This window comes from Hyaena hyaena, unplaced genomic scaffold (assembly GCF_003009895.1).
Source record: "Hyaena hyaena isolate Hyena2069 unplaced genomic scaffold, ASM300989v1 scaffold_105, whole genome shotgun sequence".
In the NCBI taxonomy this organism is placed as follows: Eukaryota; Metazoa; Chordata; class Mammalia; order Carnivora; family Hyaenidae; genus Hyaena; species Hyaena hyaena.
Window position 1 is genome coordinate 3,380,871 of NW_024080737.1, and position 24,288 is coordinate 3,405,158.

Here is a 24,288-nt window from a genome sequence, read left to right on the forward strand (position 1 = left end):
CCCTGCTCACTCTCTCTCTCTCTCTCTCTCTCTCACTCTCTCAGAAATAAATAAAACATTAAATTTTTTTTTTAAAGTACTAGTGTGAGCCAAGAGCCAAGGCAAAGTGTGGGTGGGGCTGGGAGGCAGGGAACAGCCTGTACAGAGCTCTGTGGCAGGGAAGTGCCCTCACGGGATGCCTGAGGAGCTTACAGAGACCAGCATCCAGGAGGAAAAGTGGAAGATGATAGTGAAGTGGGCAGGAGTCAATACCAAGTTCTGAAGACCCTATTATGATTTGGTCTTTGTTCTAAGATTGACGGGAGGCCTTGAGTGTTTAAGCAAAGGTGTGACATAATCAGACTGTGTCTGGGAAGAGTCACTCTTGCTGCCCTGCTGTGAACATATGGGAAAAGGCACCAAGGAGCTCAGTGAGGCGGGTGTTACTACAACATGTGGCACTCAGTACTGGTTTCTTCCTCTCCCCAATTTATTCATCAGCGAGAAGGACATTAGGTTACATAATACTTGTAGCAATAACCTTTCTCAGCAATTCAGTGCCCTGGGTCTATGGTAGGGCTTTGAGGGACGTCCAAGGTTTCAACAGCACCCCAGGGGTGCTAAATATTGTTATTACTGACTCAAGGGGCATGAGGCCTGCTAAATCATAACTACCACGTCCTGCTGTACCCCATGTGCTTTTGGTCCTGTTTGAGTTCTCTCCAACACAAGTCCACTTTGCCTGAGAAAATGATACTACAAAGCCCAAGGGGGTATGGCTATGGGTCATACCTTGAGCAATCTTAATACTTTATGAAATTCACTTTTCTTTCCTCTCTACTGACACACAGAACTTTTACTTACATCATTTGGGGATTAATTATAAATTTTGAGGCAATGTCCATGTAAACTGATATGCTCTTTCAAACCATAATAGGGAGAAGTGAAGTTATTTTTCTCTGGTGGAATTATTAGTGGAGCTATTACTTTTTTGTAGTGCTAATTTCTCATCAAAAAATAATAAACAGTAACAACAAAAATATTGTATCAACCTTCTACAAATTAAAGCTAGTTTTAAGGAATCTGAGTAAGGTTCAGGGCGATGTGTATTACTACGTCTTAGATTCAGCAATCACCATAGTTTATTTTGGGACAAATGGTCTTGAAAAAGTACTTTGTTCCTCTCCAATTAGAGAGAGATTCTTACCTTATCAAAAGAGATCAAGTCTACTCTCTCCATCATCTTGGAGCCTGTGGGAGACTGCCGGGAACAGGACTTCTATAGCAGTAACTATGTCAGGGAGGCTGTGGTCCAGGGCTATATTTGCTAGTAATGTCTCCAGATCCCGAGAGAGCACACAGCTCTTTTTAAAACTGGAGTTGTTTGTTTATGCCTGACATGAAGCTGAATTCTACTTGGACAAGAGATGAGCATAAAGCACAACTCAGTGACTCCTGGCAGCAAACCGAACAAAACCAGAGGAATCTGGAGAAAGATAACTCATGCCATGGAAACAGTGGCATGGTTCTGGCCAAACTGAGGAAGCCTTCCTGATAAGGCCATTGCACATAGAATCGTTGCCATGTTGTACCCCTGAAGGATTTAAGTTTATTGAAAAGTAAGTAAAATTGTGCATTTGTTCTCTTAAAAGAACAAAAGATAAAATTCTGAGGTGTTGGGAAGGACAAACAATAGAATATAGAGCTTTAAGGTGAGGGCAACACATTAGGGTCCTTCCTTCTGACCTGCCCTCTTGGTTGGTCATGAAGGCAATCTGTCTGGAATGTCCTTCCACTTTCCACCTGCTCTATTTCCGCAGTGGGTCACTGATAGGCTGCTCTGCTCTCTCAAAGGGGTCTTTTCTAGGGGTCCATGGGTGTCCTTTCTAAGGTGATGATCCTGGCAGAGGTAAGACCCATTCTTGGAGAAAAAAAAAAAAAACTAATCAGATGAAAATGTTGAGCAGCTTGAGGTCAGGACAGTGAGAGTGGGTTTATGAATTTTATGAAGAATCATTAAAAGAGCTGCCATCTGCAAACTGGAGACCCAGGGGAATTGGTAGCGTAGTTCTAGTTTAAGTGCCCAAGTGGACTGAAGTTCTAGCTGGAAAACAGCCAGAGGGAGAGAGCAAATTCTCCCTTACTTCACCTTTTGTTCTACAGAGGCATCCAAGGGATGGGATGAAGCTCACGTTACTGATTCAATGTTAATCTCACCCAGAAGATGTCTCACCTTCACAGACACACCAAGAAATGATGTTTAACCAAATATCTGGGTACCCCATGGCTCAGTCAAATTGGCACATAAATTAAGTTACCATGCTCTGATATTTTTAAGGTTAAAGAAAAAGGTAAGTTACAGAAAGTATAAAGAGGTAATCTTTCATTTGTGTGAAATACATACATGGGTTTATATATACATACCCCACAGATGACTGCACTAGCTCTTCCTAGGTGAGAGCCCATGAGTGACATGGGGGGGGCACCATGACATGGGAGTGGAATGTGTATATATATATATATCTACAGATAGATGTGTAGATATCTATCTATCTATCTATCTATCTATCTATCTATCTATCTATCTTTGGGGGAGATGGAGACCAAGGGGTGGGGGGGGGAGAGAGAGAGAGAGAGAGAGAGAGAGAGAGAGAGAGAATATCTTAAGCAGGCTCCACACTCAAAGCCCAAAGCAGGACTCCATCTGATAACCATGAGGATCATGCCCTGAGCCAAAATCAAGTCGGACACTTAACCAACTGAGCCACCCAGACGCCCCTACACACAAATATATTTTCAAAAGACAAAATTTATGAGATCAGTAGTGTCATCCTGATCAGTTATGCCAGTTTGTAAATTAAGGTTTGTGTGGAAATGAACAGAAAATTTCCATAAGGATACACAGGAAGTTGTTGACTGTGGTTCTCTCTTTGGGGCAGAAAGCTGGAGGTTAGGAACAGTCAGGAAGAGATTTTACTTTTTATTTTATATACTTCTATACTGTTTAAACTTTTTAACCATAATCACATTTTTTTAAATGAAAACTTCTTTAAAGTTTGTGTGTTTGTGCGTGTTGTTGGCTGACCGCAAGTGTAATAGGCCCCTTTAGTATAATGGGCTGAAGCAAAACATGCTGCTAGCATGAGCTTGGTCTGGTCAGCTCTGTGGTTAGTTTTGGATGGACATATTTCTTTTTTTTTTTTTAATTTTAAATAGTTTATTGTCAAGTTGGTTTCCATATAACACCCAGTGCTCATCCCCACAAGTGCCCTCCTCCATGCCTATCACCCCCCTCCTGCTCTCTCCCATCTGCCCTCAGCTTGTTCTCAGCATTCAAGAGTCTCTCATGGTTTGCCTCTCCCCCATCCCCAACTATTTTTCCCCTTCTTCTCCCCCATGGTCCTCCGTTAAGTTCTTCCTAATCCTCCTATACGTGCAAACATATGGTATTTGTCCTTCTCTGCCTAACTTATTTCGCTCAGCATAACACCTTCAAGGTCCATCCATGTTGCTACACATGGCCAGATTTCATTTTTTCTCATTGCCATGTAGTATTCCATCGTATAGATAAACCACATCTTCTTGATCCATTTGTCCACTGATGGACACTTAGGCTCTTTCCATGTTTTNCATTGCCATGTAGTATTCCATCGTATAGATAAACCACATCTTCTTGATCCATTTGTCCACTGATGGACACTTAGGCTCTTTCCATGTTTTAGCTATTGTGGAGAGTGCTGCTATGAACATTGGGGTACATGTTCCCCTATGCATCAGCACTCCTGTATCCCTTGGGTAAATTCCCAGCAGTGCTATTGCTGGGTCATAGGGGAGTTCTATTGTTAATTTTTTGAGGAATCTCCACACTGTTTTCCAGAGGGGCTGAGCCAGTTTACATTCCCACCAACAGTGTAGGAGGGTGCCCATTTCTCCATATCCTTGCCAGCATCTAGAGTCCTCTGATTTGCTCATTTTAGCCACTCTGACTGGCATGAGGTGGTATCTCAGTGTGGGTGCTGAGCACCATTTCATGTGTCTGTTGGCCATCTGGATGTCCTCTTTGGAGAAGTGTCTGTTCATATCTTCTGCTGGATGGACATATTTCAACTAGAGTATTCAAAAAAACTGCCAGTAAGACCACCCCAGCCTCATTAGGATGGCTATTCTAAAAACAAAAACAAAAACAAAAACAAAAACAAAAACAAAAACAAAACACAAGAAAAGCTGGCAAGGATGTGGAGAAGTTGGAACCCCTGTTGGTGGGAATGTCAAATGATAAGCTGCTGTGGAAAACAATATAGAGGTTCCTCAAGAAATTAAAAATAAAATTCCAATTTGGATATATACCCAAAATAACTGAAAGCAGAGTATCAAAGAGATATTTATATACGCATGTTTATAGACACATTATTCACAGTAGCTAAAACATGGAAGCAACCTAAGTGTCCACCAATAAATGAATGGATGAGCAAAATTTGGTATATACATGCAGTGGAATATTATTCAGTCTCAAAATGGAAGGAAATTCTGCAATACACTACAACATGGATGAACCTTGATGATATTATGCTAAGTGAAATAAGCCAGTCACAAAAAGACAAATATTGTATGATTCACTTCCATGAGGTACGTAGTGTCAAAATTATAAGGACAGAAAGTATAATGATGGCTGGCAGGGGCTGAGGGGAAAGGAGAGATGTGAAGTTATTGATGAAAGAGTATAGAGTTTCAGTTTCACAAGATGACAATAGCTATGAGATGGATGGTGATGACGGCTGCACAGTGTGAAGGTATTTAATACCACTGAACTGTGTGTGCACTTAAAACTGGCTGAGATGGTAGGGGCGCCTGGGTGGCTCAGTCAGTTAAGCGTCCAACTTTGGCTCAGGTCATGATCTTATGGTCCATGGGTTCCAGCCCCATGTAGGGCTCTGTGTTGACAGCTGGGAGCCTGGAGCCTGCTTCAGATTCTGTGTCTCTCTCCCTCTCTGCCCCTCCCCTGCACATGCTCTGTCTCTTGGTCTCTCTCAAAAATAAACATTAAGTTTTTTTAAATGATTGAGACGGTAAAGTTTATGTTAAGTATATTTCAACACAATAACAAAAAAATACAGTCAGACATGACTATGTCTTAAAAAATGAAAAAGGAACAAATAAATCAATTTTAACGACAATAACAAAAGGTACCAATAGAATGGCTAGAGAAAAGTAAACCATTTCATCCTTTCCAGTGCATAGAAATTCCAGAGAAGCTAGTCCTTGTCTAACATAAAGAGGCTTATTGAGGAGACAGAAGTAGGATTGTCCTTTGGATGAACCTTTCGGGTCTCTTTTGGTTCCCGGCAACAAGCCATTGGACACAGGACTCTCTCCCAGGACTTTCATGACTCAGCTTCCCTCCTGGCCCCCAGGACAGGGACCCCTAGTAAGCTGATAGGAGTTTATCTCCACTACTAGGTGTCCTGGCCATAAAAAACCTCTAGTCACAACTTTAGTCAGGTCTACTACCTGCTGTCAATCTCAAAGTCCATAGCAAAAGGGAGGGCCATAGGGGTTCTCTCTCTGGAGCATATACAAGGCCGTGTCCAGCTATGTCTGTCCTAATCATATCTTTCTCAAATGACATGTGACTTGAGAAAGACATGCATTTTCTTGCTGATCCTGCCCTCTGCATTGAAACTGTACCATGTGATACTGTGGGGTTTGCACCAGCCCTTCACTTGACAACAATTTAAATAACTCTGGGGCAGCATTGTCCAATTGACCTTCCTGTGATGACTGAAATGTCCTATAATCTTTCCTGCCTAATATGGTAGCCACTAGCCATTTGTGGCCATTGAGCACCTGAAAGGTGGCAAGTGTGAGTGAGGAACTGAATTTTAAATTTTATTCAACTGTAATTAATTTAAATTTAAATAAGTACACCCAGCCAGTGCCTATTTTATTGGAGAGTGCTGCTCTAGGGACTTGACCAGAATGGATGTGTTAGCTTGGTTAAACTCTAACCTTGGAACGTTAAATGGACCTTCTTTTTTTTTTTTTTTTTTAAGTTTATTGTCAAGTTGGTTTCCATATAACACCCAGGGCTCATCCTCACAAGTGCCCTCCTCCATGCCCATCACCCCCTTCCCCCCCCCCAACCCCATCTGCCCTCAGTTTGTTTTCGGCATTCAAGAGTCTCTCATGGTTTGCCTCCCTCCCTCTCCCCCACTATTTTTCCCCTTCTTCTCCCCCATGGTCCTCTGTTAAGTTTCTCCTGTTTCACTTATGAGTGAAAACATATGGTATCTGTCCTTCTCTGCCTGACTTATTTCGCTCAGCATAACACCCTCAAGTTCCATCCATGTTGCTACACATGGCCAGATTTCATTCTTTCTCATTGCCATGTAGTATTCCATTGTATAGATAAACCACATTTTCTTGATCAATTCGTCAGTTGATGGACGCTTAGGCTCTTTCCATTAAGCGGACCTTCTTGAAATATGCTCTGGTTCTTCAGTTGGAGAGCTATTAATGACTAGTTGTACCACTTAAAAGTTTTTATTTATTATTTTTTAAATTTTAGATAAAGTGCATGCATGCATGCAAGCAGGGGATAGGGCCAGAGGGAGAGAGAGTGAGAATCTGAAGCAGGCTCCATGCTCATCATGGATCCCAACACAGGACTCAATCCTATGACCTTGGGATCATGACCTGAGCTGAAATCAAGGTTTGGGCACCCAACTGACTGAGCCATGCAGGTGCCCTGTATTACTTTTAAATCAACTAACTAATCCAGCAATTAACTAGTCAACTCCCCTTCACTAACTCACAGCTTCCTCAAGGTACCATGCATATCTTCACTTTCCCATCACAGACAGAATTTCAAAATTATTTTTAAAAAAAATTATTTATTTTATTTTTTATTTTAGAGGGAAAGTGTGTGTGAATGGGGAGAGGGTCAGAGAGAGGGAGAATCTCAGGGAGGCTTCATGCTGAGCATGGAACATGGGGCTCAATCCCACAACCCTGGGATCACGACCTGAGCCAAAAATCAAGAGTTGGATGCTCAACCAACTGAGCCACCCTGGTGTCCCAGAATTTTGAAATCATTTTCTATAACTGTTGGACATTTCTTCATACTTGCTCACTCCTCATTCCCTGCCACCTGACCTCACATCATGATCCTCTCAAAGCAGCTCCTCTCACCAAAGTCATCACAACTGCTGTGTTCATTTGTGAGGGTTGCCACCACAAAGTACCACAGACTGCATGGCTTACACAACAGAAATTTAGTTTCTCACTGTTCTGGAGGTTGGCAGTCTGAGATCAAGGTGTTGGTGGAGCCAGTTTCTTCCGAGACCTCTTTCCTTGGCTTGCAGATGGCTGCCTATCTCTTTCTATGTATCTATGTCTTAATATCTTCTTTTTATAAGAACACCAGTCATATCATATAAAGTCCATCCATATGACCTCATTTTAACTTAATTAACTCTTCAAAGATCCTATTTCCAAATACAGTCACATTCTGAGATACTAGGAGTTAAGACTTCAATGTATGAATTTCGGGGGACACAATTCAACTCAAAACAACTGCTTTGCTGCTAAATCCAACATATACTTTTCCACCTTTATGTTGTTTAATCTCTCAGCATCACTAGACAATGCTGTCCACCCACACTTACAACTCTAGCTCCCTTGTTTCTGTGACTCAACACTCCTGGGTTTTCTCCCATCTCTCTGGCTGTTTCCTCTTAATCTATGCTATATATCCCACCACCCACCCCCGTTTATTTATTTATTTTGAGAGAGAGAAAGTGTGAGCAAGGGAGGGGCAGAGAGAGAGAGAGAGAGAGAATTCCAAGCAGGCTCTGTGCTGTCAGCACAGAGCCCGACATGGGGTTTGATCCAACGAACTGTGAAATTATGACCAAAGCCGAAATCAAGAGTCGGATGCTTAACTGACTGAGCCCCCCAGAACCCCCCCTTTTTGAATCTTGTTTTTAAATATTGGTGCTCCTCAGGATTTTGTCCTTGCGTTCTCTTCTCCTTTTACATCCTCTTTCATGGTTTTTGTTACCTTCTTTGTGCTGATGCTGGCTGTCCAAGTCCATGACTTCAGACCAGATTCTCTGATGAACTTTACACCCAAACACACAGCCATCTAATGGAAATTTATTTCTCTATTCTTGGCTGTTCTACAGGTAACTCAAATTCAACAGATTCAAACTGAATTAGTCATCTTCCTACCTTCTTCAAATCTGCTCTTCCTCTGTGAGCTCTAGCTCAGGGAACGGCATCTGTGCTTGCCCAGCTGTTAATTCTAGGAGCCTGCAGCTTCATTGTGACTTTCCCCCACCTCTCATCCACCATATCCATTCTCCTCACCACTATATATTCTGTCTCCTAAAGACTTAAATTCTGCTGCTTTTCTTCATCTCCACAATTGCTCTGCTGGTTTGATATTTCTAAAATGCAAATATAGGAATGTTCCTAACCTGCTTAAAGTACTTCAATGACTTCCCATTTCTCTCAACATAAAGTCCAAACTTCCTAACATGATTCCTCTATGATGTGCCCCCTCTGTGATGTGTCTGTCACCCTCTCTCATCTCTTCTTCCTCTTTTTCCTTTCTCTGCTCCAGGCTTAGGCCAAATACATTACAACATCTCTTACTTCTGAGCCTCAACACCTGCTGTTCCCCTGCTGGAACCCTCTCCTGGCCCGCCTGCTTTGGACAGGGTTTAGTTCTTGGAGGACACGCTCCATGATGATCTGGGCCAAGTGTCCCTCTAGGTTCCCCATAGGACTCTAACTTCCAGCCTCTTCCACGAGACTACAAGTTCCTTAAAAGCAGAGATTGTGTCTGTCTTGTCCCTGACACACAGTAGTTGCTTAGTCCCCACAGCAGAATCCTTAAATGGAGCACGGTAGAAGCAGACCTTCTCCCCACGAAATCTAAGGTGAGAACTCCAGCTGCTTTCTCCCACACAGAGATTTTCCTACACCATAAACCATCCTAATGAGCCTGTGCAGTTCATGGAAAATGGTAGCTGGAGCCCCATTCTCCTGGAGCTGGCCTCACAGAGGAGATTATTTGGAAGAGCCAGGAGATAGGCCTTTTCCCTTTCACTTGGGACATACAGCCACCAGATTAATCAGCATAAGCTGGTTCCCAGGGCAGCCTCAAAAAAATAGGTAAAGTCTATGTAAGTTTGCAGGATGGCCAAGTGTATTTGAAGAGAACACAAAATAGAACTCTCCAGTGCTTTCATATTGTGGTAGGATAAGCTTATGGCAATCAGATGAAAGTTTTTATTTCTCATTCATCTAAAAATACTTATCCAGGGACTTTTCTATGCCAGGCTCTGTTTAGGATGCATAGAACTGAGCACTCTACACACACAGAAGCAACCAGATCCTCAGAAGTGACCATCCTATAGAGTTCAAGGGCCTTTTAAAGGTTCAGCTCCTCTCGTAATGATTTTATTTCTCAAAGGCAGGGACATTGAAATGCCAAGGGTATGCATTTTGTTAAAAAAATATTTATAAAACTGAAAAACTACCGCATCTCTAGATATTTCTGCAAAAGTAAATAAAACTAAAGTAGACAGAGCTAAGGAAATGAAGACTTTATGTTTTGAGGTCTGAACCTCAAGTTCTAAACCTCTAAATCTGAAGTGCAGAATGAGAACAAGAATTCTCCTTTATTAGGATATTCCTCCTAGGACATGGAAGGGGCTACTCTTGTGGGAATTGGTGGGGCTGGCAGTGGATGTGGTGCCATGGGAGGACACAGGAGTTGAGGCAGAGTTCCAGAATTAAAAAAAACAAAACAAAACAAAAGGAGCTCAAAGCAGTGAAAGTTCTCTTAGCTACTCATGTATAATGGTTTGGTCATTGTTCCAATGGGAAGAAATACGCCAAAGGGGGAAACCAATTGGTATCTGCAGCCATGGAGTGAGCAAAGCTGGCAAAGAGCAACACCGCTCTTTGCCCCTTGGCAGCAAGACTGGTGAGATTTCATCAACAAAGGAGCTGTTATTTCCTGCTTTAGAGAGAAAGCACTAAGGCAATATGAGAATGATTGTAAGGTACCAACCAAATATGTGCTTTGTTGAGCTTTTTTTTAGGTTTATTTATTTTGAGAGAGAGAAAGAGAAAGAGAGAGAGAAAGAGAGAGAGAGAGAGAGAGAGAGAGAACCGAAGGGTCAGAGAAAGAGGGAGAGAGAGATAATCCCAAGCAAGCTCTGTACCATCAGCGCAGAGCCCTATGCAGGGCTCAAACTCAGGAACCCTGAGATCATGACCTGAGCTGAAATCAAGAGTTGAAGCTTAGCCGACTGAGCCTCCCAGATGTCCCAATGTGCTTTGTTGACTTTTGTCAACAAGACCAACATGTGATGTGACACTCTCTTCCCATTTCCCATCTTCAATATGAGCAAAATACTTGGAAATGACTCTAGGGACTTTTCAGCCAGTATTGGGAAAGTCATGCCTCCCTGCACCAGGCCCTCATTCAGATTATAAATTCAAATCCCATAGTAACATCTCCCCTTGCACCCACTGCTCAACTATCTGTGGCTAATTATTTAAACTCATTTATTCACACTTTGCCTTCCCAAACAGACTGTAGTATATTTGAAAGCAGGAATTTTCCTTGAACACTAGAGGTGCCCACTTCATATATAACAAAACACACAACAGGCCATTAAATCTGAATGAATTTGAAAGTGCAGAGGCAAATAGTTTTGGTCCTAGTTTAGCTAGGCATTCACAATGCATGAAAAATAATGAGTTTGCTTATTGTTCATTCATTCATTCATTCTTTCATTCATTCTTTCATTAATTCAAACATGTACTGAGTGCCTGGTATGGTAGGACGCTAGTGAAGCCACTCACAGTTCTTCATGTTGTTGAGAAACACAGATGCGAGAAGCTCAGGGAATAGACCTGCTGTGTTAACACCCCACCTATCTGTGTGGGCTCTTTTTCCCTATTTGTTATGACACTTTTGGCTTAGAAATGAAGGATGAACAAAGTTCAGTGAAGTTCACTGTGTGTGTTTGTGTATTCCTTAGGGCTTCTACTTAGCAAACCTCAAGGGAGGACTTTGGCTGAACTCAGTGAATTAGGGGGGAAGAATCACTGAAGTCTGCAATTTGTTGACCAGAAAAATTCCCTGTGGTCTGACACACTACCATTTCCCACATGTCCCTCCTCATCAGAGACACGGAAGTGTCATTTTCAACTGGCTAAGCTGTTTCTTCTGGATCTTTCCTCCCTGTGTCTAAATAATATGCATCCGTATTGATTTTTCAGATTTAGATATAAACGCTTGACTTCCTCCTATGAAAGATGAGGATTTAGCACCCTTGTTCTCCTTCTTCCAATATAAATATGTCATAATATTTGGTTAAATCAGTATTCAGTTAACACTGTTGTGATTATTGTAAATATCTTCCCCAGCTAAGGCATGCAGTAACTAATAATGTTTCCATTGTTATACAACTTTTCTCCTCCCTGGAGTTCAAAATTATCTTATGTTTTGATTAATACTTCTCCCTAATGCTCTTCCAACTCTTTGTCAAAACTGTTAATCTCCTCCTAATTGTTCAAATGTGTCAAGTAATCTGGTGATTTTTAAATTTTTATCATAATCCCTCTGATGTCCACTGGCCTGTTCTGATGTGTCATCCAACTTCCTTGTGTTGGATCCCTTTTTCTGAAATCCCGTGTCTTCTTTTTTCCTGGTTTATTCCCTCATTTTGGTGGAGTACGTTCTCAGGTAGTTTCCTTTAAAGCATGCTTGGATCCTATTGAAAAGTTTTTCCTCTTTTTATATTTTTTAAAACTGAGAAACATTTTTATTTTCTATGAGCCAGTCTATTCTTTTTTTGTTGATACAATTATCATTTATTACCTCTCTGAAGATACTATGATTTTCCTGACAGTTTATTCTGCTGCTTGTGCTGTATTGGTTTCCTCTGAATTTCTATATTTGATTAGGATTCTCAATGATCATTGTCTGTAAGTTTTTCTTTGAGGAACTCAGTTTCCCTAGAAAGGAAACTTTGAGGCTGCTGCCTCAGGAGTCCAAGCTGGGCCACCAGGATTCTCAGAAGCAATGGGGAAGAGTTACTAGTGGTTCTCAACATTCATTCAGCATGCCAACTTGCCCTCAGTCTCCTTCTGCAGTATGTTTTCTGTTGGATGAGGGGGGTGCCTGGCTGGTGGGGTGAAGAAGTGATCTAGGGATCTCCCTGCATTTAGTACAGGCTTTGAACCAATACCCCACTTCCTGAGCAGTTTTGGTGCCTCTGATTCTGTGCCTTTCAGGTGCTCTATGGGGTTGATCGGTTAGCTTCCTGCCTCCTCTCTGCACCCCATGCCCAGTTGCTGAGTCACTCATCACTGGCTATCTGCTTTCCAGTTGCCAACACTGTGTTCACATCTCTCTTTCCATTATTGTTGGCTTTTATTCTAGCTTTGTCCTTGAGTATTCTGTCGCCTATAACTAAATATTGTAATGAGGTTTTTAGAGGAAATAGAGGCAAAAAGGGTGCTTAATGTACCAGGTTTACTTGGATGGTTACTCCATCCTTCATCAATGGAAAAAAAAAAAGTACTTAAAATAGATTCCATGGAAATTCTACCTACTTTGAGAATATTATTAAACCTTCATGTTTCTAGGCCCAGTTTACAATCCTCATAGAGCTGGTGTCTGCCATTTAAAAGGTGAGCAATTACTGTTTGTTAACCATTTGAATGAATAATATCAAATGGTCACTGATAGTGCTGCTGGCTCCTGGGGAAGCTATAGGCTCTGAACACTCAGAATAGGGAAGAGCCTAGCAGGTACAGTAAACCAGGGAACAGTGGCTCCCACATTTGGTTGCAAATTAGGATTGCTTGGGAAGATTCTAGAGTTACAGATTCCTGGACACCATTCTAGAACTAACTGAATCCTGTTCTCAGGGACTGGTTCTTGGGGAATCCACAGTTTTACAAAGCAACTGCCATCTCTAGCCTTTTTGTTACATGAAAAAATAAACCTCTGATGTTTCAGGTGCTGCTGATCACATTTTTTTCTGTTGCTTGCAGCTGAGAGCATCCCTAACATATACAGTAAAACCTTGGTTTGTGAGCATAAATCGTTCCAGAAACATGCTTGTAATCCAAAATACTTGTATATCAAAGCAAATTTCAAGAAGCATTGGCTCAGTTGTGATTATGTGATATTCAGCATCAAGTACTACTTGTATTGCAAGATATCATCCACTTATCCAGTTAAAATTTATTAGAAATGTTTGCTTGTATTACAGAACACTCACAGAACAAGTTACTCTCAATCCAAGGTTTTAGTTTACATGGGGCTCATGACAATCTCAGAACACTTAAGTGGAAAGGGTGACCATTTAGGGGAGTAGGGGAGCAAACATCTCCAGGGATATGCAGCCAGCTGAGGGCCTCCTGGGGGAAGAGGTGGTAATGGGAAATGCTCCAAGATGTTCCCTAGGCTCTCAGTGCTGACCTACTCTTCCCTGGGTGCTCCTCCCTCTTCCTCCCCTCACCCATCCAGGAGACCTACACTAGTGCCCCTGTAGACACTAGGATGTAGTTGTCTGGTAATTCCTCTAGTCTCTCTCCTTGTTCCATGTTTCTTTATGTGCTTTATCCCCCAAGTCCCACTTTTTGATTCTCAAAAGCTATTTCAGAATCACAAAGCTCAGCATTAACTATTCTCAGCTCTTTTCAATCCTTTTCTATCAACTTTACTTTTCCATCGGGTCACTTGCTCACTGTACAAGGAAATGGGGAAAAAACTCCACAGATTAATCTCTCAAGATAATATCTTGCCATGTTTGTTAATAAGAGCCTGCCCATTGTTGCACCCACCCCCCAGTCCTACCCTCAGCAAGTGAAGCTGAGTTTACTCCCTGAACCACTACGGGTAGATTATGCAGGATCCTGCAGAGATGGCAGAAATACAAAGAATCCTGGGGAGAGGGCAGTGCCTAGAACCCAAGGGAGGTCCCAGGGACTAAAGAAAAGAAACAAAGAGGAGGCTTTGTTTCCTTGGGTGAAAGGAAGTGGGTGAACTCCAGGATCAAAGCTCCATTTCAGGGAGGCAGTGGGAGAAGGGATACCCCAAGAGGATGGTCCACATCTTTGAAGGCTAAGGTTGGGCAAATGTAGCAGAGTAACTGGCCGCTCCTGGAGAAAAAAAAAAAAAAAATTTGATGCAGAGATTATGACCAATGACCTGAGAGTTTGCCCAAACAAGCAATGTATATTAGGGTCATAGGTGTGGGGTGACCACAGACGGCATCGAGAAGTCAAGTGGTTCTCATGAAACAACAGCTCCTGGGGCAGAAATTAGTGATGGCACAGGGAACTGAGTAACATGCTCCTTGCTGGGGAAGAGACCCACCTTTCAAATCATCTATATATTTATGATCCTTTGGACCATAATCTTAGAGCACTTTACTGTTATGAGTGTCTGATGAGGACTCCTGGCAGGCCAGGTAACAAGATGCAGCCACACATTATGTTTATCTTTTGACAAGACCAGGACTGGAGAATCCTAAGGCTGGGACTTGGCTGGTGGTCTGCTGACACTGAATAGAATTCACTTAGAAAACTGCAGATAGAATGCAACAGTATCACATAAGGATGTAATATTTGCATAGTGTTTTAAATGAAGTGCTGGAGATGTTTTCTAGAGATCTCACTAAGCAAGAGATCGAGTGGGGTGGATACAGCTCACTGTCCAGCTGCTGCCCCTTTCCAATTTCCCTGAGGCAAATTCATGGCCAACTTGTGCTTAGGCAAGTCAGGTGCTTTGTGATAGGGTTCAGAATTAGTAGTAATTCACTCTTCAGATCAGTTTTGAACTTGATCAGTGATTTCTCTCAGTGGATTTCAGATCTGTCAATTTTTCACTTTTTGTATTTTGAAGCTAAGTTATTGGATGTTCAAGGATTTGAGATTGTGTTATTTTCTACTGGACTAACTCCCTGATCATTATAAAGTGTCCCTCTTTCTTTTGGGTGTGGCTTCTTGCCTCACGGTTTACTTTGTCTGATATTAGGATGGCTATACTAGCTCTTTAGGGTGAATGTTTGCATGGTGACTCTTTTTCCAATCTCTCGGTGTGTCTAGGGGTTGCTCAGTTGGTTAAGCGTCTGACTTTGGCTCAGGTCATGATCTTGCAGTTTTGAGTTCGAGTCCCACATCAGGCTCTCTGCTGTTGGCATGGCACAGAGCTGGCTTCGGATCTTCTGTCCCCTTCTCTCTCTGCCCCTCCCCTGCTCATTCTCTCTCTCAATTTCTCTCAAAATAAATAAATAAATAAACTTAAAAAATGTGTCTACAGTTGAGTGAGAGGGTCCAACACAGTGATGTAGAAAGACCCTGAACTCACCTCTCATTGACACATCAATTCTACACCTATTTCTAAAGCAATTCTTCCTGAAAAAGAACTGAGGTCTGACTGAATAGCTTGTGCACAACAATAGAGAGACCACACAGACAATGGCAAGAGAGATGGAGATGCAGTAATGAAGGATGCTAGGAATGGCAGTGGTGAGGGATAGCACCTAGGAACCACGAGTAGATTCATATGCCCTGCAGCACAGGAAAAAAGGTGCAGTGTGAAAGGGCAACTAGAATATAAAAGAACCAGTCCTAGAACCTTGCCAAATGACAGGGGAGGTGCTGGAACTCCCTTCAGGTTCAGAGGGGCTGGCAAACACCAGTTTATGTTTCCTCTCCACCTTGACAGCACAGATGGGAACAGGGTCCAGGTGCCATATCCAGCTTGTCACCTCAGCAGCCCCTAGGTCCGCAGTCCACACTAGCCTTGGTTGCCCTGAGGCACAGAAAAAAACAAAACCAAACACCATAGTTTAAAAGAGCAACTAGATCCAAAGCAATCTACAGATTTGATGCAATCCTTATCAAAATACCAAACAGCATTGTTCACAGAACTAGAAAAAACAATCCTAAAATTTGTATGGAACCACAGAAGACCTCAAAGAGTTGAAGCAATCTTGAGAAAGAAGAACAAAATTGGAGGTATTATAATCCTAGATTTCAAGATACAGTACAAAGTTGTAGTAATCAAAACAATATGGTACTGACATAAAAAGAGACAAATAGATCAATGGAACATGATACACAGTCCAGTTATAAACCCATACTTACATGGTCAATGAATCTATGACAAAAGAGGCAAGAATATACAATGGGGAAAAGACAATCTTTCCAATGAATAGTGTTGAGAAAACTGGGCAGCTACATGCAAAAGAATGAAGCTGGACCACTTTCTTACACCATACCCAAAAATAAATGCAAATAGAGGTGCCTGGGTGGCTCAATTGGTTGAGCGTCCTACTTAGGCTCAGGTAATGATCTTGCAGTACGTGGGTTTAGGCCCCATGTCTGGCTCTATGCTGATAGCTCAGAGCCTGGAGCCTGTGTCTCCCTCTCTCTCTGTCCCTCCCCCACTTAAATCTCTCTCTCTCTCTCAAAATAAATCAACACTAAAGAAATGCAAGTAAAATGGTTTAAGGACCTACATATGAGACCAGAAACCATAAAACTTCTAGAAGAAAACATAGTTGGTAATCTCTTTGACACTGGCTTTAGGAACATTTTTCTAGCTTGTCTCCTCAGGTAAGGGAAACAAAAGCTAAAATAAACAAATGGTACTAAATCAAACTGAAAAACTTTCACGCATAGAATAAAGCCACCAGCAAAGCAAAACGGCAATCTACCAATTGGGAGAAGATATTTGTAAATGAAATACCCAATAAGGGGTTAATATCCAAAATATATAAAGAACTTCTACAACTCAACACCAAAAACCCCCAAAATAATCCAATTAAAAATGGGCAGAACACCTGAAAAGACATTTTTCCAAAGAAGACACCTGTATATATACATATAGACATATACATATATATAGACATATACAGATGTCTTCTTTGGAAAAATGTCTTTTCAGGTGTTCTGCCCACATCCATCTCAGTATCACTCATCCTCAGGAAATGCAAATCAAAACCACTATGAGATATCACCTTACACCTGTCAGAATGGTTAGAATCCAAAAGAGAAGATATAACAAGTTTTGGTACGGATGTGAAGAAACAGGAACTCTGGTGCATTGTTGGTGGCAGTGTAACCTGGAGAACAGTATGGAGGCTCCCCCTCAAAATTAAAAATAGAAATATATGATCCAGTAAGTCCACTACTGGGTATTTATCTAAAGAAAAAGAGAACATTAATTGGACAAGATATATGCCTCCCTCTGTTCATTGCAGCATTATCTACAATAGCTAAGATATGGAAGCAACAAAAATGTCCACTGATAGATGAACAGATAAAGAAGAGTGTGTATATATTTATATATATACACTCAACCACTAAAAAGAATGAGATCTTGTCATTTGTGAAAACATAAATGGACCCAGAGGGTGTCACACTAAGTGAAATATGTCAAACAGAGAAAGACAAATACCATATGATTTCAGTTATATGTGGAATCTAAAAAAACAATGTAAATGAACAAACAAAGCAGAAACAGACTGATAAATACAGAAAGCAAACTGGTGCCTGCCAGAGGGAGGAAATTAAAGGGGTGGGCAAAATGGGTAAAGGGTAGTGGGAAGCACAGGCTTCCAGTTATGGAATGAATAAGTCATAAGGATGAAAGGCCAGCATAGGGAATATGGTCTGTGGTGCTGTAATAATGTTTTATGGTGACAGACAGTAACTATACTGGCAGTGAACATAGCTTAACATATAGAGGTGTCCAATCACTATGTTGTACACTTGAAACTAAAGTAACACTGTGTGTCAATTCTACTTCAATAAAAAGAGTGCCTATTGCTTTTTTTATCCAATGTTGCAGTTTTAGCTTTTTAGTTAGATTTAGACAATTTATATTAATTATTGACTTAGTTGAGTTTATAGTGACTTTTACTGTTTTCTAATTAACCCACCCACTTTGTATTACATTCTTTTCTTTCATTTTTTGATTAGTACATTTTTTATTGTTCCATTTGCCCCTTTACTAACTTGTTATAGTCTTTTTTATTGGCTATTTTCATTCCTTCATGCTGATGTCTGACAACATACTAAGACATTACATGTAGTTCTGGATCCCATAGATTAAAGAGGAAAAGTAGCAGACTTTCTGAGTTCTAAAACATGAGCAACAGATAGTTTAAGCTTAGAAATTAATGGTTGGGTGGATAAATAAAGATGGAAGGCTGAATCAGGTAATTCTTTGAAGGAATCTATTAGATACATGGTTTTATAATGGAGGGGACTGCATTTGCAACAACAGAAAACACTATCAATGGTGTTTACTACAGTTGATTCCTTTTAATTTGTATTTTGGTTTTGATCCATATAACTAACTGCTATTGGAAATTGCCACCAGATTACCTATGAGCATCTCAAATTCAATGTATCCTCCCTTCCTCACAGCCCCAGCTCCCTCTCTCTACTCTTCTCTCAGGCAACACCACCACCATCCACCCAGTGGCCAAGCCAGGAACCTGGGCATCATCTCTGACTTCTCTCTCTTTCTCACACATTTTCACCACTAAATCTGATTTCTTCTGTATCTTAAAGTTTCCTCACAGATATTCACCTCTCTCCATCTTCACTTCCTCACTGTCTCCACCTCTTCTCTGTTGCTTAACCACAGAACGCTGTAAAGTGGAGCAGTAACTCAATTTCCTAACTGAGTGAGTGTCCCATTAATGGCAGAAACAAATATTTTAAGATAAACAATGAATACCTTCTAGCTTTATCAATTGGCCTTTTTTCAGATGCTAATGAGATGCCCACAAGGGACTAGGGTGGAGTGGTGGTGGTGGTGGGGGGAGGCCAGATTCAGCCAGATGGAGTAACAGAGGGCATTGTAAAGGATTCAAGGTTTTAAATCTGTGGGTCCTATGCTAGCTCGTGCTTCTCTCATGTTAGGAAACAGAAGATACTGTCTCTGGAGGTCATAATAACCAAAGTGAGTGAAACTCTGAAAGCCAATTTGCAATTCCCAAGTGTATTAGCTATTTGGAATTTTCAGTGGACTTGATGGATCAGAGTAATGCAAAAATCGGGACCTCCAGCATCAGGATTTTATAGCACCTATAAAACATGTTTTACAGTTTCAGCTCAATTTTATGCTGTTAAGCTAAACATTTGATATCATATGGCACTTTAAGCACATTGATTTATGGTAAGTCAGCAATTGCATCTGTAATAAAAAGTCCAAAGTATGGGTTTTAAAAGTAATCTACTGTATTTATTATTGACATAAACAGTTACCTGCAGTCCATTTGAACATCATCTTAGATTTAACTCATGTATTAAAGATATTATGTTTCCCACCCAGCAAGGTCATCACCAAGGTGAAAACTATATATGGTTGGAAATGAAAAAGATCAAATGTGTAATGATAAGTATTTTAAAAATAAGTGACATAGGATTTCATCTTTCTACATTCCTGATTAATAATCATATTCTGTTTATTTTATTTTTTATTCCCACCTCCTTCCCCCCTGACCCAACTCTGGCCACCACTAATCTTTTCATCATCTCTATAATTGTGTTATTTCAAGAATGCTGTATAAATGGAATTGTACAGTCTGTAACCTTTTGATATTGGCTTTTTAAAAAATTCAACATAATTCCTGTGAGTTCTGTTTAATTTTATGTGGATTGTCTCATGTAACAGCATGGTTACAACTAGGGTGGTATAATTCAATTACTTTAAGAACTACTTCAATAGTTACCAAAGTAAAAGAGTCTAAATTCAGAGTAGTTTCATAACAAGGAACATTATAATTGAGTCCATATTAAAGGGTGAGAGATGTTTATTTTTAGGCAGTGTCAGAGCAGGTCTGGACAAAAATGCATCTAGTTCATCTAAAGGATGGTTAATTAAAAAACACCCAATTTCCCTAATGTGAATTTAAGAGCTGCTTTAGTTACACATTTGGAAAAATTTATGAGACTATTCCATTTTTGTTTTACATTTTCAGAATTTTTGTTATTCAGTTTGTAAGTATTTATTGAGTTCATCCTGTGTGTAAGTAAGCCCAAAAGTCATGGAAAAACAAAACTTGTATTGGCTAATGACACAGATTTGTATTGCCTTCTTCTTTTTTTTAAGTTTATTTGAGAGAGAGAGCAAGCGAGTGAGGGAGGGGCAGAGAGAGAAGGAAAGAGAATGCACAGCAGAGCCTGATGTGGGGCTCAAACTTTGACCTGAGCCAAAATCAAGAGTCAGAGGCTTAACCAACTGAGCTACCCAGGTGGCCCTGTATTGCTTTCTTTGAATACTGTTCTTAAGATACAGTATGTGGATTTATTTTTGTTATCACACATAACTTGAAAGTTTGACAAAGGCTCTTTCTTTTCAAATAATCCAACGAAGGGAGGGCTGCAATGTGAGGTAAGATAATGTCAAGAATTGTTAGCAGGCCATGTCATAGTGTCCAAGACCACCCAGGTTAAGTTATTCTCTAGGAGGACCCATAGGATTCAGCATAAGTCAGAGACATGAGTTTGATTTATTACAGAGAAAGGATACACAGCACAACTAGCAAAGGGAGAAGGTGCATTGGGTGAACACTGGAGGAAATCAGGCACAAGCTTCTGAAAGTCCTCTTCCAGTATAATCAACACAGGACACTCTAAATCCTCCTAGCATCAGGTTGTGACAATACATGTATAATGTTGCCAAGGAGGGAAGTCCATTAGAAGTCAACCCTCAGAGTTTTTCTTGAGGGCTGGCCACATGGTACTCTGTATCTAACATATATTCAAATTCCAGACTACCAAAAGGAAAGCAGACATTCAGCATAAACTGCATTATTTGCATAAACAGTTGGGTTCAGTGAGGCACATTTATCAGTTAATGGGTGGGAACCCTCCTGAAATCTAAGCTCTAGATACCAGCAAAGGACCAACCTTGCAAGTTGGACTTTTCAAGGATAGTAGCTTAGGCCTGTTATGTTAACTCTTTTCTGTACATAGGCCCATTTAGTGTACTACTTATCATCTGATCTCCATATCTCTAAGTGCTGTGTCTTAGAACACAGGTGGGTAAGAAACAAAAGTTATTTCTTGACTCCCAGCTAAATCATATAGCAGAGACAAATGAACATGGAAATGTCTAGGCATACATGCCTCTTTCTCCTAGCAAGAGAAAAAAGAAAACCCATTAACAAAAACCAACACACAAAACCTTTATATTAAGAATACTATCTGAGAAATGGATTGACATTCACGATCCTTATTGACAAAGTCTGTACTGTGACTTGAGATACTGATAATGATACCTGAAGTATCGAATTAATCAGACATTTAAAATATTGTTTTCATTTCAAAATCTCATCCTTTAAATTTTTCTTTTCTTTTTTTAGTATTTATCTTGAGAGAGACACAGACAGTGTGAGGGAGGAAGGGCAGAGAGAGACAGGGACAGAGAAAATCCCAGTTGGCTCCATGCTGTCAGTGAAGAGCCTGATTCAAGGCGCGAACCCACAAAGCTGTGAGATCATGACCCAAGCCAAAATCAAGGGTCAGATGCTTAACCAACAGAACCACTTAGGCACTCTTCATCCTTTAAAATTTTTCTTACGTGTTTGTTTATTGCTGTAAGATACAAGTACTGTGTATATATGTACATCTTAAAACTAAGTATGCATATATTAGAGATGTGTGCTCAAACTTCTTTACTAATAGGGATTTACCACTACTGCCTTTGGGTCATAAAATTTTAGAACTAGAAGGAGTCATATGCATTTAGTTACATTTCCTCTTTTATATTGCTGCATTATTTATGGTAGCCAAGATATGGAAACAACCTAAGTATCTATCGACAGATGAATAGGAAAATGCACTAAATATATATACAATGAAATAGTATTCTTCCATAAAAAAGAAGAAAATCTTGTTATTTGCAGATAGATGGATGACATTATGCTAAGTGAAATAAGCTAGATATAGGAAGACAAATACACATGATCTCACTTACATGTGGAATTAAAAAAAAAAAAAGTGGAACTCATAGTAACAGAGTAGAAAGGTGGTTATGAGAGGCTGGGTGGGTGTTGGAAAAAATGGGAGATATTGACCAAAGGTTACAAACTTTCAGTTATAAGGTGAGTAAGTTCTGAAGATCTAACGTACAGCATGGTGACTATAGTTAATAATAATGTATTGTATACTTGACATTTGCTAAGAGTAGATTTCAAAATGAAAACTATGTGAAGTGACAGATACGTTAATTAGATTGATTGTATTAATACGTTCACAATGTATATAAAATTCAAAACATCATACTGTATACCTTAAATGTATATAATTTGTATTAGTTAGCCAAACCATAATTATGCTTGGAAAAAAAAAATAAGGAAATTGAAGCCTAAAGAGGTGAAGCTGACTTGTCCAAGGTGACTTAGAAGTTAGAGGTAGGACAGGCTAGAACCTGGATCATCCTTGAGCCACACAGGAGCATTTGACAAGTTCTGGGAAGTGTGAGAACCACAGTTCCTTTGGGGAAAAGGAATGGATGAGCTACATTTCTCCTTGTCTCTATTTTTCTTATGTCATCTTGTGTTGACATTTTCTTTTTTATATTCTTCCTTCCAGGGATACTGACCTGTCATAATTTGTCTTATCTGGAAAGAGGGGAGAGGGAGATTTATGCCCCTTTTTTTCTCTGGTGGGTGATTTTACTTCTTAGAGTGTACATGGGATATTGCTGGTTAGCAAATGGTTAGAAATACATTAGTTCAGAACAATACTGCATTGTTAGATGTTATTTTACTCCTTTCCAAGTTAATAGGCTAGAATTAGAAAAAGTTAGTCTCAATTACAAATTTTTTTAATGTTTTATTTATTTTTGAGAGAGAAAGTGCAAGAAGGTGAGAGGCAGAGAGAGAGGGAGACACAGAACCTGTGTCTGTCACAGAGATTGAGCTGTCAGTACAGAGCCTGATGTGGGCCTCAAGCCCATGAACCATAAGATCATAACCTAAGCCAAAGTCAGAAGCTTAACTGACTAAACCACCCAGGTGCCCCTGGATTGAAAAAAAAAAAAAAATGTAATAATCTCTTATGTTTTCACAAGTCTTCCCCAGTTACAAAGTATTTCTCTCTATAGTATTAATTGGTTATTGGTTAAACTACTGAATTTCGGGATACTTTATATAACCAGAAAAGAATGGAGGGTTCCTGAGTGGCTCAGTTGGTTGGGCATCCTGCTCTTGACTTAAGCTCAGGTCATGATCTCATTATTTGTGGGATGGAGCCCAGCGTCGGGCTCTGCACTGACAGCATGGAGCCTGTTTGGCATTCTCTTTCTCCCTCTTTATCTTCCTCTCTCATAAAGAAAAAAAAAAAAAAGAATGGATAAAATTATTAATTATGTCCAAGAGAAATCAAGACTCAGAGATTTCATTTTTTAAAAAAGGTTTTCTTTTAATTAATTAATTAATTAAGAATGTGTACAAGCGGGGAAGGGGCAGATGGAGAGGGAGAGAGAGAATCATAAGCAGGTTCTACACCCAGCATGGAGCTCAATGCAGGGCTCCGTCTCATAACTGTGAGATCATGATGGTAGCAGAAATCAAGAGTTGGACCCTTAACTGACTGAGCCATGTAGGTGCCCGAAGACTCAGGGATTTTAAGTGATGAATGTGGCAGAACTGAATCCCAAACAAAGGCTTCAGATTGCCCCCCACCATTACAACTACAATACTTCTATGATTCTTCAGTATTAGTCAGTCTTTACACAGACCCTTACAAAAAGGGTGAAGGATTGGTTTCAGGTAAATGATTTTATATCCCTCTTTTCTGTAATTTTAGTTTGAATTTAATGGTATTCTTATAACATAGGCATCTTTTATATAATTTTATGAGCTGATTCTAAAATGTATGTGGAATATCAAATGATACAGAATAGCCAAAACAGTTTTGAAAAAGGAGAATAAATTTGTAGAATTTATACTCCTAATTTTAGCATGTATAACAAAGCTTCATTAGTTAAGATGGAATGGCTTTAGCATAAGGATAGACTTACAGATAAACGGAATACGATAGTCCAGATATAGACCCATACATATATATTCAATTAATTGTTTTCAAATGTACTAGGGTAATTCAATGGGGAAAGGATTATATTTCCAGTAAATAATACTGGAGCAACTGAATGAATAAAAAGAAAAAAAAGAACCTTGGCCCTTACTTCACACCATATATGAACGTTAACGAGAAATAACCTAGATAGATCTAAATATAGAG